This window comes from Bufo bufo, chromosome 8 (assembly GCF_905171765.1).
Source record: "Bufo bufo chromosome 8, aBufBuf1.1, whole genome shotgun sequence".
NCBI lineage: Eukaryota > Metazoa > Chordata > Amphibia > Anura > Bufonidae > Bufo > Bufo bufo.
In genome coordinates, this window is record NC_053396.1 from 188706863 (window position 1) to 188717802 (window position 10940).

Below are 10940 nucleotides of genomic sequence, written 5' to 3' on the forward strand. Positions count from 1 at the left end.
CAATGCTCAGACATTGGATTATTATCAGTAGGGAATCAACTTTGGATGCAGGAGCTCCGTATAGTATTAGAATGTATTGGCTCCGATGAGCCGAAGTTATTGCTTTGCGAAGTCTCATTAATTTCTACTGTAAAAAAACATTTCCCGAACTTGGGTTTGGTTCCAAGTGGTACCTTGGAACCTAACCCGAGTTCGGGAAATGGTTTTTTACAGACTTCGCAAACCAATAACTTCGACTCCTCGGAGCCAATACAGTCTAATACTGTACGGAGCTCCTGCTCCGTACAGTATTAGAACGAAGTTTTATGCGAATGGACTTTCGGATGTTTCATCCGGAGTCAATTCGCTCATCCCTAATTATCAGTATAAAGCCTTATTCACACGTCAGTGTTTTGGTCAGTCATTTCCATCAGTGACTGTGAGCCAAAACCAGGATTGGAGCCTCCACAGACATAAGGTATAAGGCAAAGATCTGTGTTTAGAGCCGCACCTGGTTTTGGCTCAAAATCACTGATGGAAATCACTGACGTGTGAATGAGGCTTTAGGGGTCATTCAGACAACCGCAAAACACGGTTGCCACCCGTGTGCGTTTCGCAATTTGCGGACAGAACAGGTGGCCCATTATAGAAATGCCTATTCTTGTTCGTGATTGTAGACAAGAATAGCTGTATATTTTTTGCGGGGCCGTGGAACGGAACAACGAATGCAGACAGCAGACGGTGTGCTATTGAAATAAATGGGTCCGCACCGGTTCCGCAAATTTGTGGAACAGATGCGGACCCATTCAAACGGTCATTTGAATGAGCCCTTAGGCTGAGTTCACATCATTGTTTAACTTTCCATTCTTTTGATCCGTCAGAAGAAGAGAAAAAAAAAACAGGATCCTTTAAAAAAAAACTATCCTGTTGCATCAGTTATGCATTGGATTGCATAGGATAAAAAAAAATTTCAGGATCCTGTAAAAAAAACGGATCCTCTTGCGTCAGTTGTCCTCAGTTTAAACCATTTCTGTCTGAGATCCGTTTTTTTACACGGGAAAAAAAAAATCTTGCATGCAGTACTTTTTTCCCGTCTAAAAAAAAAAGGATTTCAGACAGAAATGCCTCAAACGGATGACAACTGACGCAACAGGATCCGTTAAACGGATCCTATGCAATCCTATGCATAAATGATGCAACAGGGTCTGTTTTTTTTTTTACAGGATCCTGTTTTTTTTTTGTTTTTTTTTTCTTCTGATGGATCAGAAGAACGGAAAGCTAAACGGTGATATGAACACAGCCTTAGAAATGTATTGATCCATATTAATCACTAAAATGGCTGTAATATCATAAAGCGATCACTAGTGGGCTACATACTTCACTTTTGGGAGAGTGTAGTCTTGATTCTTCCAAAAAGTTTTATATGCTTTCCATAAAAATCCTCTCAATTTTCTAGATCTCTGTGGACAAAAATCTGTCCGGGACATGTGGTGGACACATAACTGCTTGGCTTGTTACAGTAGCATTAAAGTTATCAAAGACAACTGCAAATAATGGCGCAATGTGCTAATAAATATACATCATAACAATATTATATGACCGTATTCTGAGATACGAGCGAGGCTGCATCATGCAATCAATTTTACGTTTCATAAAATGTCCTCAAGGAGGCTGCAACAATAAAATAGGATATGCTTTGGGGCGATCAATAGGGTCATACGTTACAGGAGGCCTAGATTGTCACTGATTTTACCCAAATGCAAAACCTATAGCCAGGGCCACCCCCACTGACTTCAGGCCTTACAATATATGACATCCCATTACAGAAGATCAACATACCCCCCTATAGATGTGTAATTATGCTATGTTATACATAAGTCCTGCCCTCGAATATCTGCCCTCAAGATGGATTTTTCTGCGACTGTTGCGTCGCAGTCGCAGCATGTTGCATGTTGCAGCGCGACACCATAGACTGCCATTATAAAAATTGTCGCGCGACATTGGTGCAACAAAATGTTGCGCTACAAATGTTGCAGTGTAGTTGTGCCCTATCTGTCGCGCGACAAATGTCGTCGTGTAGCCTTATAGTTCCATGGAGCCCTCATAAATAGCGTCAACATGCCCCATGAATAGTACCAAAGAGACCCAGAAATAAAGCCAGAACATCCCATGAGTAGCATTAGAACCCTCCATTAATGGTCACCATGAATAGTCCTAAAGAGTCGACATTAATAACGCCACACCTGCCCTGTGCCAGAGAATATAATGAATTGTCGCAAAGAGACGCCATAAATAGTGCCAGTCTTTCCCTTATAAATAGTGGCAGAAAAAAAAAACATGAATAGTCCTAAAGAGCCCCCAATAACCGAGAACCGCTATACACAGACCTGGAGTGCCCAGTGCACCATAAATGGTTCCAGCGTTCTCCCATGAATAGTCCCAAAGAGCCCCCAATAACCAAGAACCGCTATACACAAAGCTGGAGTGCCCAGTGCACCATAAATGGTTCCAACGTTCTCCCATGAATAGTCCCAAAGAGCTCCCAATAACCGAGAACCGCTATACACAGACCTGGAGTGCCCAGTGCACCATGAATGGTTCCAGCTTTCTCCCATGAATAGTCCCAAAGAGCCCCCAATAACCAAGAACCGCTATACACAAAGCTGGAGTGCCCAGTGCACCATAAATGGTGCCAGAGTTCTCCCATGAATAGTCCCAAAGAGCCCCCAATACCCGAGAACCGCTATACACAGACCTGGAGTGCCCAGTGCACCATGAATGGTTCCAGCGTTCTCTCATGAATAGTCCCAAAGAGCTCCCAATAACCGAGAACCGCTATACACAGACCTGGAGTGCCCAGTGCACCATGAATGGTTCCAGCGTTCTCTCATGAATAGTCCCAAAGAGCCCCCAATACCCGAGAACCGCTATACACAAAGCTGGAGTGCCCAGTGCACCATGAATGGTTCCAGCGTTCTCTCATGAATAGTCCCAAAGAGCTCCCAATAACCGAGAACCGCTATACACAGACCTGGAGTGCCCAGTGCACCATGAATGGTTCCAGCGTTCTCTCATGAATAGTCCCAAAGAGCCCCTAATAACCAAGAACCGCTATACACAGACCTGGAGTGCCCAGTGCACCATGAATGGTTCCAGCGTTCTCCCATGAATAGTCCCAAAGAGCCCCCAATACCCGAGAACCGCTATACACAGACCTGGAATGCCCAGTGCACTATGAATGGTTCCAGCGTTCTACCATGAATAGTTTCATGGAGCCCCCATAAATAGCATCAGCATGCCTCATGAATAGTTCCAGAGAGTCCTAGAAATAAAGACAGAGCATCCCATGAGTGGCATCAGAACCCCTCTGTTAGTAGAGCCAGAGGTTCCCCAGAAGTAGAGCCCCCTTTTAAAGGGCATCTGTCAGCAGGCTGGGACTGGCCCACAGGGGTACAGATGAATCCCCCGGTGGGCCCCTGAGCAAGGTGGGCCTCTAGTCTCCCACCCCTTGCAGAAGTGGCACATGACACATTAGACTTACTGCACTACATACATATATTCAATGTACAGCACCTTAACCAGCCTGTGTTCATATAAAAAACTTCATAGATTATTAATGAAACTCCCCAGTTTATTATTCTGGACATGATCAGAGCTGAGAAGACTTCTAGGTATAGAGGAAAGCTACCAGTGTCCTCTTCTCACCAGGACCTACCTTCTCAAAGTCGCTGCAGGGACCCCCATGTTCAATCATCCGGTAGCATCTTGCTGCTGTGTGAGCAGGTAATATTTGAATGTATAAGTATGCTGGGACGTTTACTGGTGGGCCCCAGGAACCCCAGTCCGACACTGTCTGTCAGCAGATCTGTACCTATGACACTGGCTGACCTGTTACATGTGCGCTTGGCAGCTGAAGACATCTGTGTTGGTCCCATGTGCAGCACGCCAGACCTGCAGGGTATTGCGAAGTGAGGTCACGGTTATGGGCAATCTAGGGTTACTCACTGTTTGGAGGAGAACCCTGGGCAGGCATGCGGCAGTGATGGAGAGGCTGGCACAATAGTCCTCTGGGGCACTCTCGGTATATAGGGACCAGGCCTGATGGTGAATGAGGTGCCCTGGGTGTTGCAGATATTTAATGTGCCTAAGGCAAGGTCCCTTTAAGGTTCGTGACGCCAGTGCCTGTAATGGTGGCACATCGATTTGTAGTTGTAGTAAATGAGGAACACGGTGTTATGGTGAACCAAACTTTGCTTTACTGACAACAGTTCAACTTTGTACAGGTGGTAATCAATACAGTTCCATATAGTTGGTTCTCATCATAAGCAGGCTTTCACATAAATGGCAGGTAATGTTCTTTGCAAGATACTCAGAGGGTAATATCGACACTCCCAGACCAGGCTGCACTATTCTTCAGATATTCTGGCTGGCTATATCCCAAGGCCCGTATGCCCTAATACTGGCTTTTATCCTTGGTAAACAATCTTCCTCCCGTATTTATCCTTGCTTTACATAAATAATTCCTCTGCCCTTCAGCTTACTTGTTTTAGCTGGAAACACTGGCTCTGCTTGGCTTGTGGGAACTGCAGGTTTTTCCCAGGAGGCAAACTTTTCTCTTGGGGTGAATCTTCTGAGCTAACATAGGCTCAGGAAACTTCAGGCAGGCTATGCTCCTTCCCTAGCCTCCTGGTGGCAACTAGAAGCCTGGGCTGTCTAGCTGCATGTCAGGAGGAGGCCCTCAGCTTGTCTCTGGCTGGTGCCCTCTCACTTCTGTCTCCACAGACTGCTGACTACAGACTAACTCCTCCCTGTCTGGGTCTGAATATATATACTAGGGGCTCCCTATCTCCCTCTAGTGTCTAGGATGCTAAACTACACCCTAATAGGCCTGCTACACACATTACAGGGAAGAATACACATAAAAACATATGGAAATACATTAAAATGGACTGTTAAATACACTGCCACTGTCCCACAGGAGGTGGAGAACAACGTGCCCCAATTGACCCTTGTGTAGTGCCCACATTTACCTAGTGGGACACTACATACCCCGTTGCTGTAACGTTGCCCGTCCTCGGCGCAACACAAGGGGCCCTGCCCAGCTGGGAAACTGCATCTGAAAGACAAAAATAATGCAAATCAGGAACACACATCTACATTTGCAAATACACATATAAATATCAGGCAGCTCCGCTGGCTAAGGAACAAGTCCGGTGAAAAGGGGCGTCGTTCTCTTCTCTCAGGATAGTATAAGGGAACAGGGGGTGCTGACCTGATGCAGCGTATCAGGGATACCAGGATAGTACATAATAAGATTGAAGTAAAATTGTCCATAATAAAACAGCATCTCAGAGGCCCACATAAATTAGAGTCATCTCTGGGCACATTTTCTTGAAGTATGAGTTGCATATAAAAGTCACAGCACATAAAAAAATCCACATATTTAAAAAAAAAATGGCATATAAGATAGGTGCTGTAATGTCCCTTAATCAACCTGAAAAGGGGGTTAAAAGGGTTAAGGTGCAAATAAAATAATACAGCACAACTTGGCTTTAAGTCTTTGAAGCAGGCAGGAGGTCCTGTAAACAGTATGGCCTTGTAGCAATTGGTAATTTCAGTGGCCTACCACCACCACTGAGCCGTGGGTAACTGACAGCAGCAACATAGGACCACAACAAAGGACTCCTGTCCTGAAAGGGTTAAATCCTCTTTAATAGAGTCCCTTGGCAAAAGCAATCAGCATGATGGCCTTGCAGGCCTACTCACAGGGGCATGTCAAATCCACTTGGCATAACAGTGGTATTCCCTGGTTCCATTTGCAAATTGGGCCTATATTGGGATTCGACAGACGGATGGGCCCACAAAACGGTATTGGGAGGTAACTGCAGCATAAAAGGACCCCTAATTGGTATTGGCCCCATAGGCCTAGGGGTAATTACAGTTGGTGACCGCATCGGTCCAGGCATAATTATCGTGGGCTGCTGCACTGGTCTGGGCACCGCCGCTGCAAGCAGTTCTGTAGGTTCAGGGATGACTGACTCTACGCGGCGGTGTACGGCATAAGAGGACCTCCTTGGGGGCCTTACTGCAGCTGCAGACACTATGGGTGGCCGACTGGCAGGGACAGGTACCCTTACCTCAGACCCAGCGATGTCCGAGTACTGGAGTCTACTTTCCTCTTTCCTTGGTGGAGTCCGGATCCTGGCGGTAGCAAGCCGGCGCAGGCCTCGCAGCTGTTCCTCTAGTCGGACGATTTGGTCATCCAGGCTCTCGGGTACAGCGTTTCTGTCTTCCGATGACGCTGTCGGCACAGGTGGAGTAGTTGAGGCATCCGGCGCAGCTGCTGCAGTCTCAGGTGGGGCGTCTGGTCTTTTCCCTTTTTGGATGTTATCCAGTGTAGCATGAAATCGCTCCAAGTTTTCTAACTCTTTTATAGTCTTTTCCCTGCGGGGCAGCTCAGGGGACGGATACGGGCTCACCCACTTTTCCACCACTGTTGGTTGCCAGAAGACGTTCGGGCCAATGAAGGAGCCCCGCTCTTGAAAGGCATTATGGGCAGGTTCTGGAGAGCGCTCAGGTCCGCGCTCGCAGCCAGTATAGTCCTCGTCTTCTTCCCAGTCCTCCGGCTTCTTTTTGGGACGGGTCACAGCAGTGGCGTAAGGGCCTCGCAGGCCCTCGGCAGGGGTAAATTCCACCTCCTCTCCCTCGCGGAGGTTGTGCATGTATTCCGGGAGGTAGCTCCGCTTGACGGACCTCCGGTTAACATAGAGATCCCTGCCGGAAGTATAATCCTTTATGAAGCCGAAGCCTCTGTCTTAATCAAAGGCCACTACTAACCCCTTTCTCCTTTCCAGGTGGGGTTGGTTGTCAGTATGGCGCTCGTGCACAGACTTGGCCAGTTCTTCAAAATAGATCTTGGTTCTGGTCGTCTTGTTTATCGCGGCCTACCGTATCTCTGCCATAAGTGCTGACCACTTAAATGAGGGCTGGTAAAAGTCTCTCCATGAGCCATAGTAGGGCTCAGGCTGCATCCTCGGTGGCGGGCAGGTGGGTTTCTCCGGTCCCGGAGAATAGGCCGGTGGAGCATCCTCTTGCTCCAGATCAGTAGGATTCATTTTCAAATCGCCAGGTGCCAACATCCCTGCAGAGCAGGCTTCACTAGTCAACATGCTCGATCCTTCTCTGGAGAGCGACAGGGCGGCACCAATAATTATAGATAGATCCTCCCATTGCACTGGGAGGCCGCCCCCCAGGTACTCCAGCATAGGGGAGGCGGAGTCCATTATAGCAGACATGCAAATGTCCAGACAGGGCGGTGGCGCAGACATATAGCCTTTCCTGCACTTTTCAGCAGAAGGAGACAATTTTTTCCGCCAGCAAAGTATGAAGATGACGCAGCAATAAATCCAGTCAGGTTAAGCCGCCATCTTTGAGCAAAACACTGTCTATTCACTGACAGCAAGCGGTGGCTTAATAAACAGCAAAACAGTCCATGCAATAATACACTGCTCAAAAAAATAAAGGGAACACTTAAACAACACAATGTAACTCCAAGTCAATCACAGTTCTGTGAAATCAAACTGTCCACTTAGGAAGCAACACTGAGTGACAATAAATTTCACATGCTGTTGTGCAAATGGGATAGACAACAGGTGGAAATTATAGGCAATTAGCAAGACACCCCCAAAAAAAGGAGTGGTTCTGCAGGTGGTAACCACAGACCACTTCTCAGTTCCTATGCTTCCTGGCTGATGTTTTGGTCACTTTTGAATGCTGGCAGTGCTTTCACTCTAGTGGTAGCATGAGACGGAGTCTACAACCCACACAAGTGGCTCAGGTAGTACAGCTTATCCAGGATGGCACATCAATGCGAGCTGTGGCAAGAAGGTTTGCTGTGTCTGTCAGTCTAGTGTCCAGAGCATGGAGGCGCTACCAGGAGACAGGCCAGTACATCAGAAGACATGAAGGAGGCCGTAGGATGGCAACAACCCAGCAGCAGGACCGCTACCTCTGCCTTTGTGCAAGGAGGAACAGGAGGAGCACTGCCAGAGCCCTGCAAAATGACTTCCAGCAGGCCACAAATGTGCATGTGTCTGCTCAAACGGACTCCATGAGGGTGATATGAGGGCCCGACGTCCACAGGTGGGGGTTGTGCTTACAGCCCAACACCGTGCAGGACGTTTGGCATTTGCCAGAGAACACCAAGATTGGCAAATTCGCCACTGGCGCCCTGTGCTCTTCACAGATGAAAGAAGGTTCACACTGAGCACATGTGACAGACGTGACAGAGTCTGGAGACGCCGTGGAGAACGTTCTGCTGCCTGCAACATCCTCCAGAATGACTGGTTTGGCATTGGGTCAGTAATGGTGTGGGGTGGCATTTTTTCGGAGGGCCGCACAGCCCTCCATGTGCTCGCCAGAGGTAGCCTGACTGCCATTAGGTACCGAGATGAGATCCTCAGACCCCTTGTGAGACCATATGCTGGTGCGGTTGGCCCTGGGTTCCTCCTAATGCAAGACAATGCTAGACCTCATGTGGCTGGAGTGTGTCAGCAGTTCCTGCAAGACGAAGGCATTGATGCTATGGACTGGCCCGCCCGTTCCCCAGACCTGAATCCAATTGAGCACATCTGGGACATCATGTCTCGCTCTATCCACCAACGTCACGTTGCACCACAGACTGTCCAGGAGTTGGCAGATGCTTTAGTCCAGGTCTGGGAGGAGATCCCTCAGGAGACCGTCCGCCACCTCATCAGGAGCATGCACAGGCATTGTAGGGAGGTCATACAGGCACGTGGAGTCCACACACACTACTGAGCCTCATTTTGACTTGTTTTAAGGACATTACATCAAAGTTGGATCAGCCTGTAGTGTGTTTTTCCACTTTAATTTTGAGTGTGACTCCAAATCCAGACCTCCATGGGTTGAAAAATTTGATTTCCATTTTTTTATTTTTGTGTGATTTTGTTGTCAGCACATTCAACTATGTAAAGAACAAAGTATTTTAGAAGAATATTTAATTAATTCAGATCTAGGATGTGTTATTTTTGTGTTCCCTTTATTTTTTTGAGCAGTGTATAATCTTCACACTGCAATTATTACAGTCCTTTGGCCCAGAAATTTTCAATAAACAAGTAGGGCTTGGGCACTTTATAGGCTTATAATGGCACACAGTTTTGTAATCCACAATGGCGCGGATATGATCGTATACTGTTCGTGACGCCAATTTATGCAGCACGCCAGACCTGCAGGGTATTGCGAAGTGAGGTCACGGTTATGGGCAATCGAGGGTTACTCACTGTTTGGAGGAGAACCCTGGGCAGGCATGCGGCAGTGATGGAGAGGCTGGCACAATAGTCCTCTGGGGCACTCTCGGTATATAGGGACCAGGCCTGATGGTGAATAAGGTGCCCTGGGTGTTGCAGATATTTAATGTGCCTAAGGCAAGGTCCCTTTAAGGTTCGTGACGCCAGTGCCTGTAATGGTGGCACACCGATTTGTAGTTGTAGTAAATGAGAAACACGGTGTTATGGTGAACCAAACTTTGCTTTACTGACAACAGTTCAACTTTGTACAGGTGGTAATCAATACAGTTCCATATAGTTGGTTCTCATCATAAGCAGGCTTTCACATAAATGGCAGGTAATGTTCTTTGCAAGATACTCAGAGGGTAATATCGACACTCCCAGACCAGGCTGCACTATTCTTCAGATATTCTGGCTGGCTATATCCCAAGGCCCGTATGCCCTAATGCTGGCTTTTATCCTTGGTAACAATCTTCCTCCCGTATTTATCCTTGCTTTACATGAATAATTCTTCTGCCCTTCAGCTTACTTGTTTTAGCTGGAAACACTGGCTCTGCTTGGCTTGTGGGAACTGCAGGTTTCTCCCAGGAGGCAAACTCTTCTCTTGGGGTGAATCTTCTGAGCTAACAGAGGCTCAGGAACTTCAGGCAGGCTATGCTCCTTCCCTAGCCTCCTGGTGGCAACTAGAAGCCTGGACTATCCAGCTGCATGTCAGGAGGAGACCCCCAGAATATCTCTGGCTGGTGCCCTCTCACTTCTGTCTCCACAGACTCCTGACTACAGACTAACTCCTCCCTGTCTGGGTCTGAATATATATATACTACATGCTCAACCCGCGGCTCTCCAGCTGTTGTAAAACTACAACTCCCACAATGCCCTGCTGTAGGTTGATAGCTGTAGGCTGTCTGAGAATTCTGGGAGTTGTAGTTTTGCAACAGCTGGAGGGCCGCAGGTTGAGCATGCCTGTACTAGGGGCTCCCTATCTCCCTCTAGCGTCTAGGATGCTAAACTACACCCTAATAGGCCTGCTACACACATTACAGGGAAGAATACACATAAAAACATATGGAAATACATTAAAATCGACTGTTAAGGGGCTTCCGGTTCCGGCGCTGGTATGAGGAGTCGGCGCTTAGCGGAGCTCCGCCACCTTCCCCGACAACTTTACCCTCCGATCGCCGCCTGCGGGCTCAGTTAACCACACGAAGTGTGGTGAGTGTCGGAAGACAGTTTACCTTGTATGGAGAGGTACCTGCTACGTAGCGGGAAGAAGCCGGAGGACGGAGACGAGCCGCGGCCAGAGCGGCTGCACAAAGAGGCCAAGATGGCGGCCGAGAATGAGGTCACGCCGCGAGCTGCTGAACCGAATCAGCCTTTGCTATCCTCGCAGGAGGACATGTTCCAACATACCCCGCTACCAGCTGCGGATCTCAAGAGGCTGGCAATAGAGGTTGCTGCACACCTGGCACCTGATCTCAAATCCACGCTGGCAGCGACGATACAGGAATCCCTTACAGAGCTGCAGGAAGCCTACAACCAGCAGGGGTACCGCATAGATGAGCTTGAACAGAGGACGTCCTGCGTGGAAGAAGATCTGCAAGGCGCGCAGTCGTGAATGAAAACGCTGCTGCAGACGGTGAATGAGCTAAAAGATAA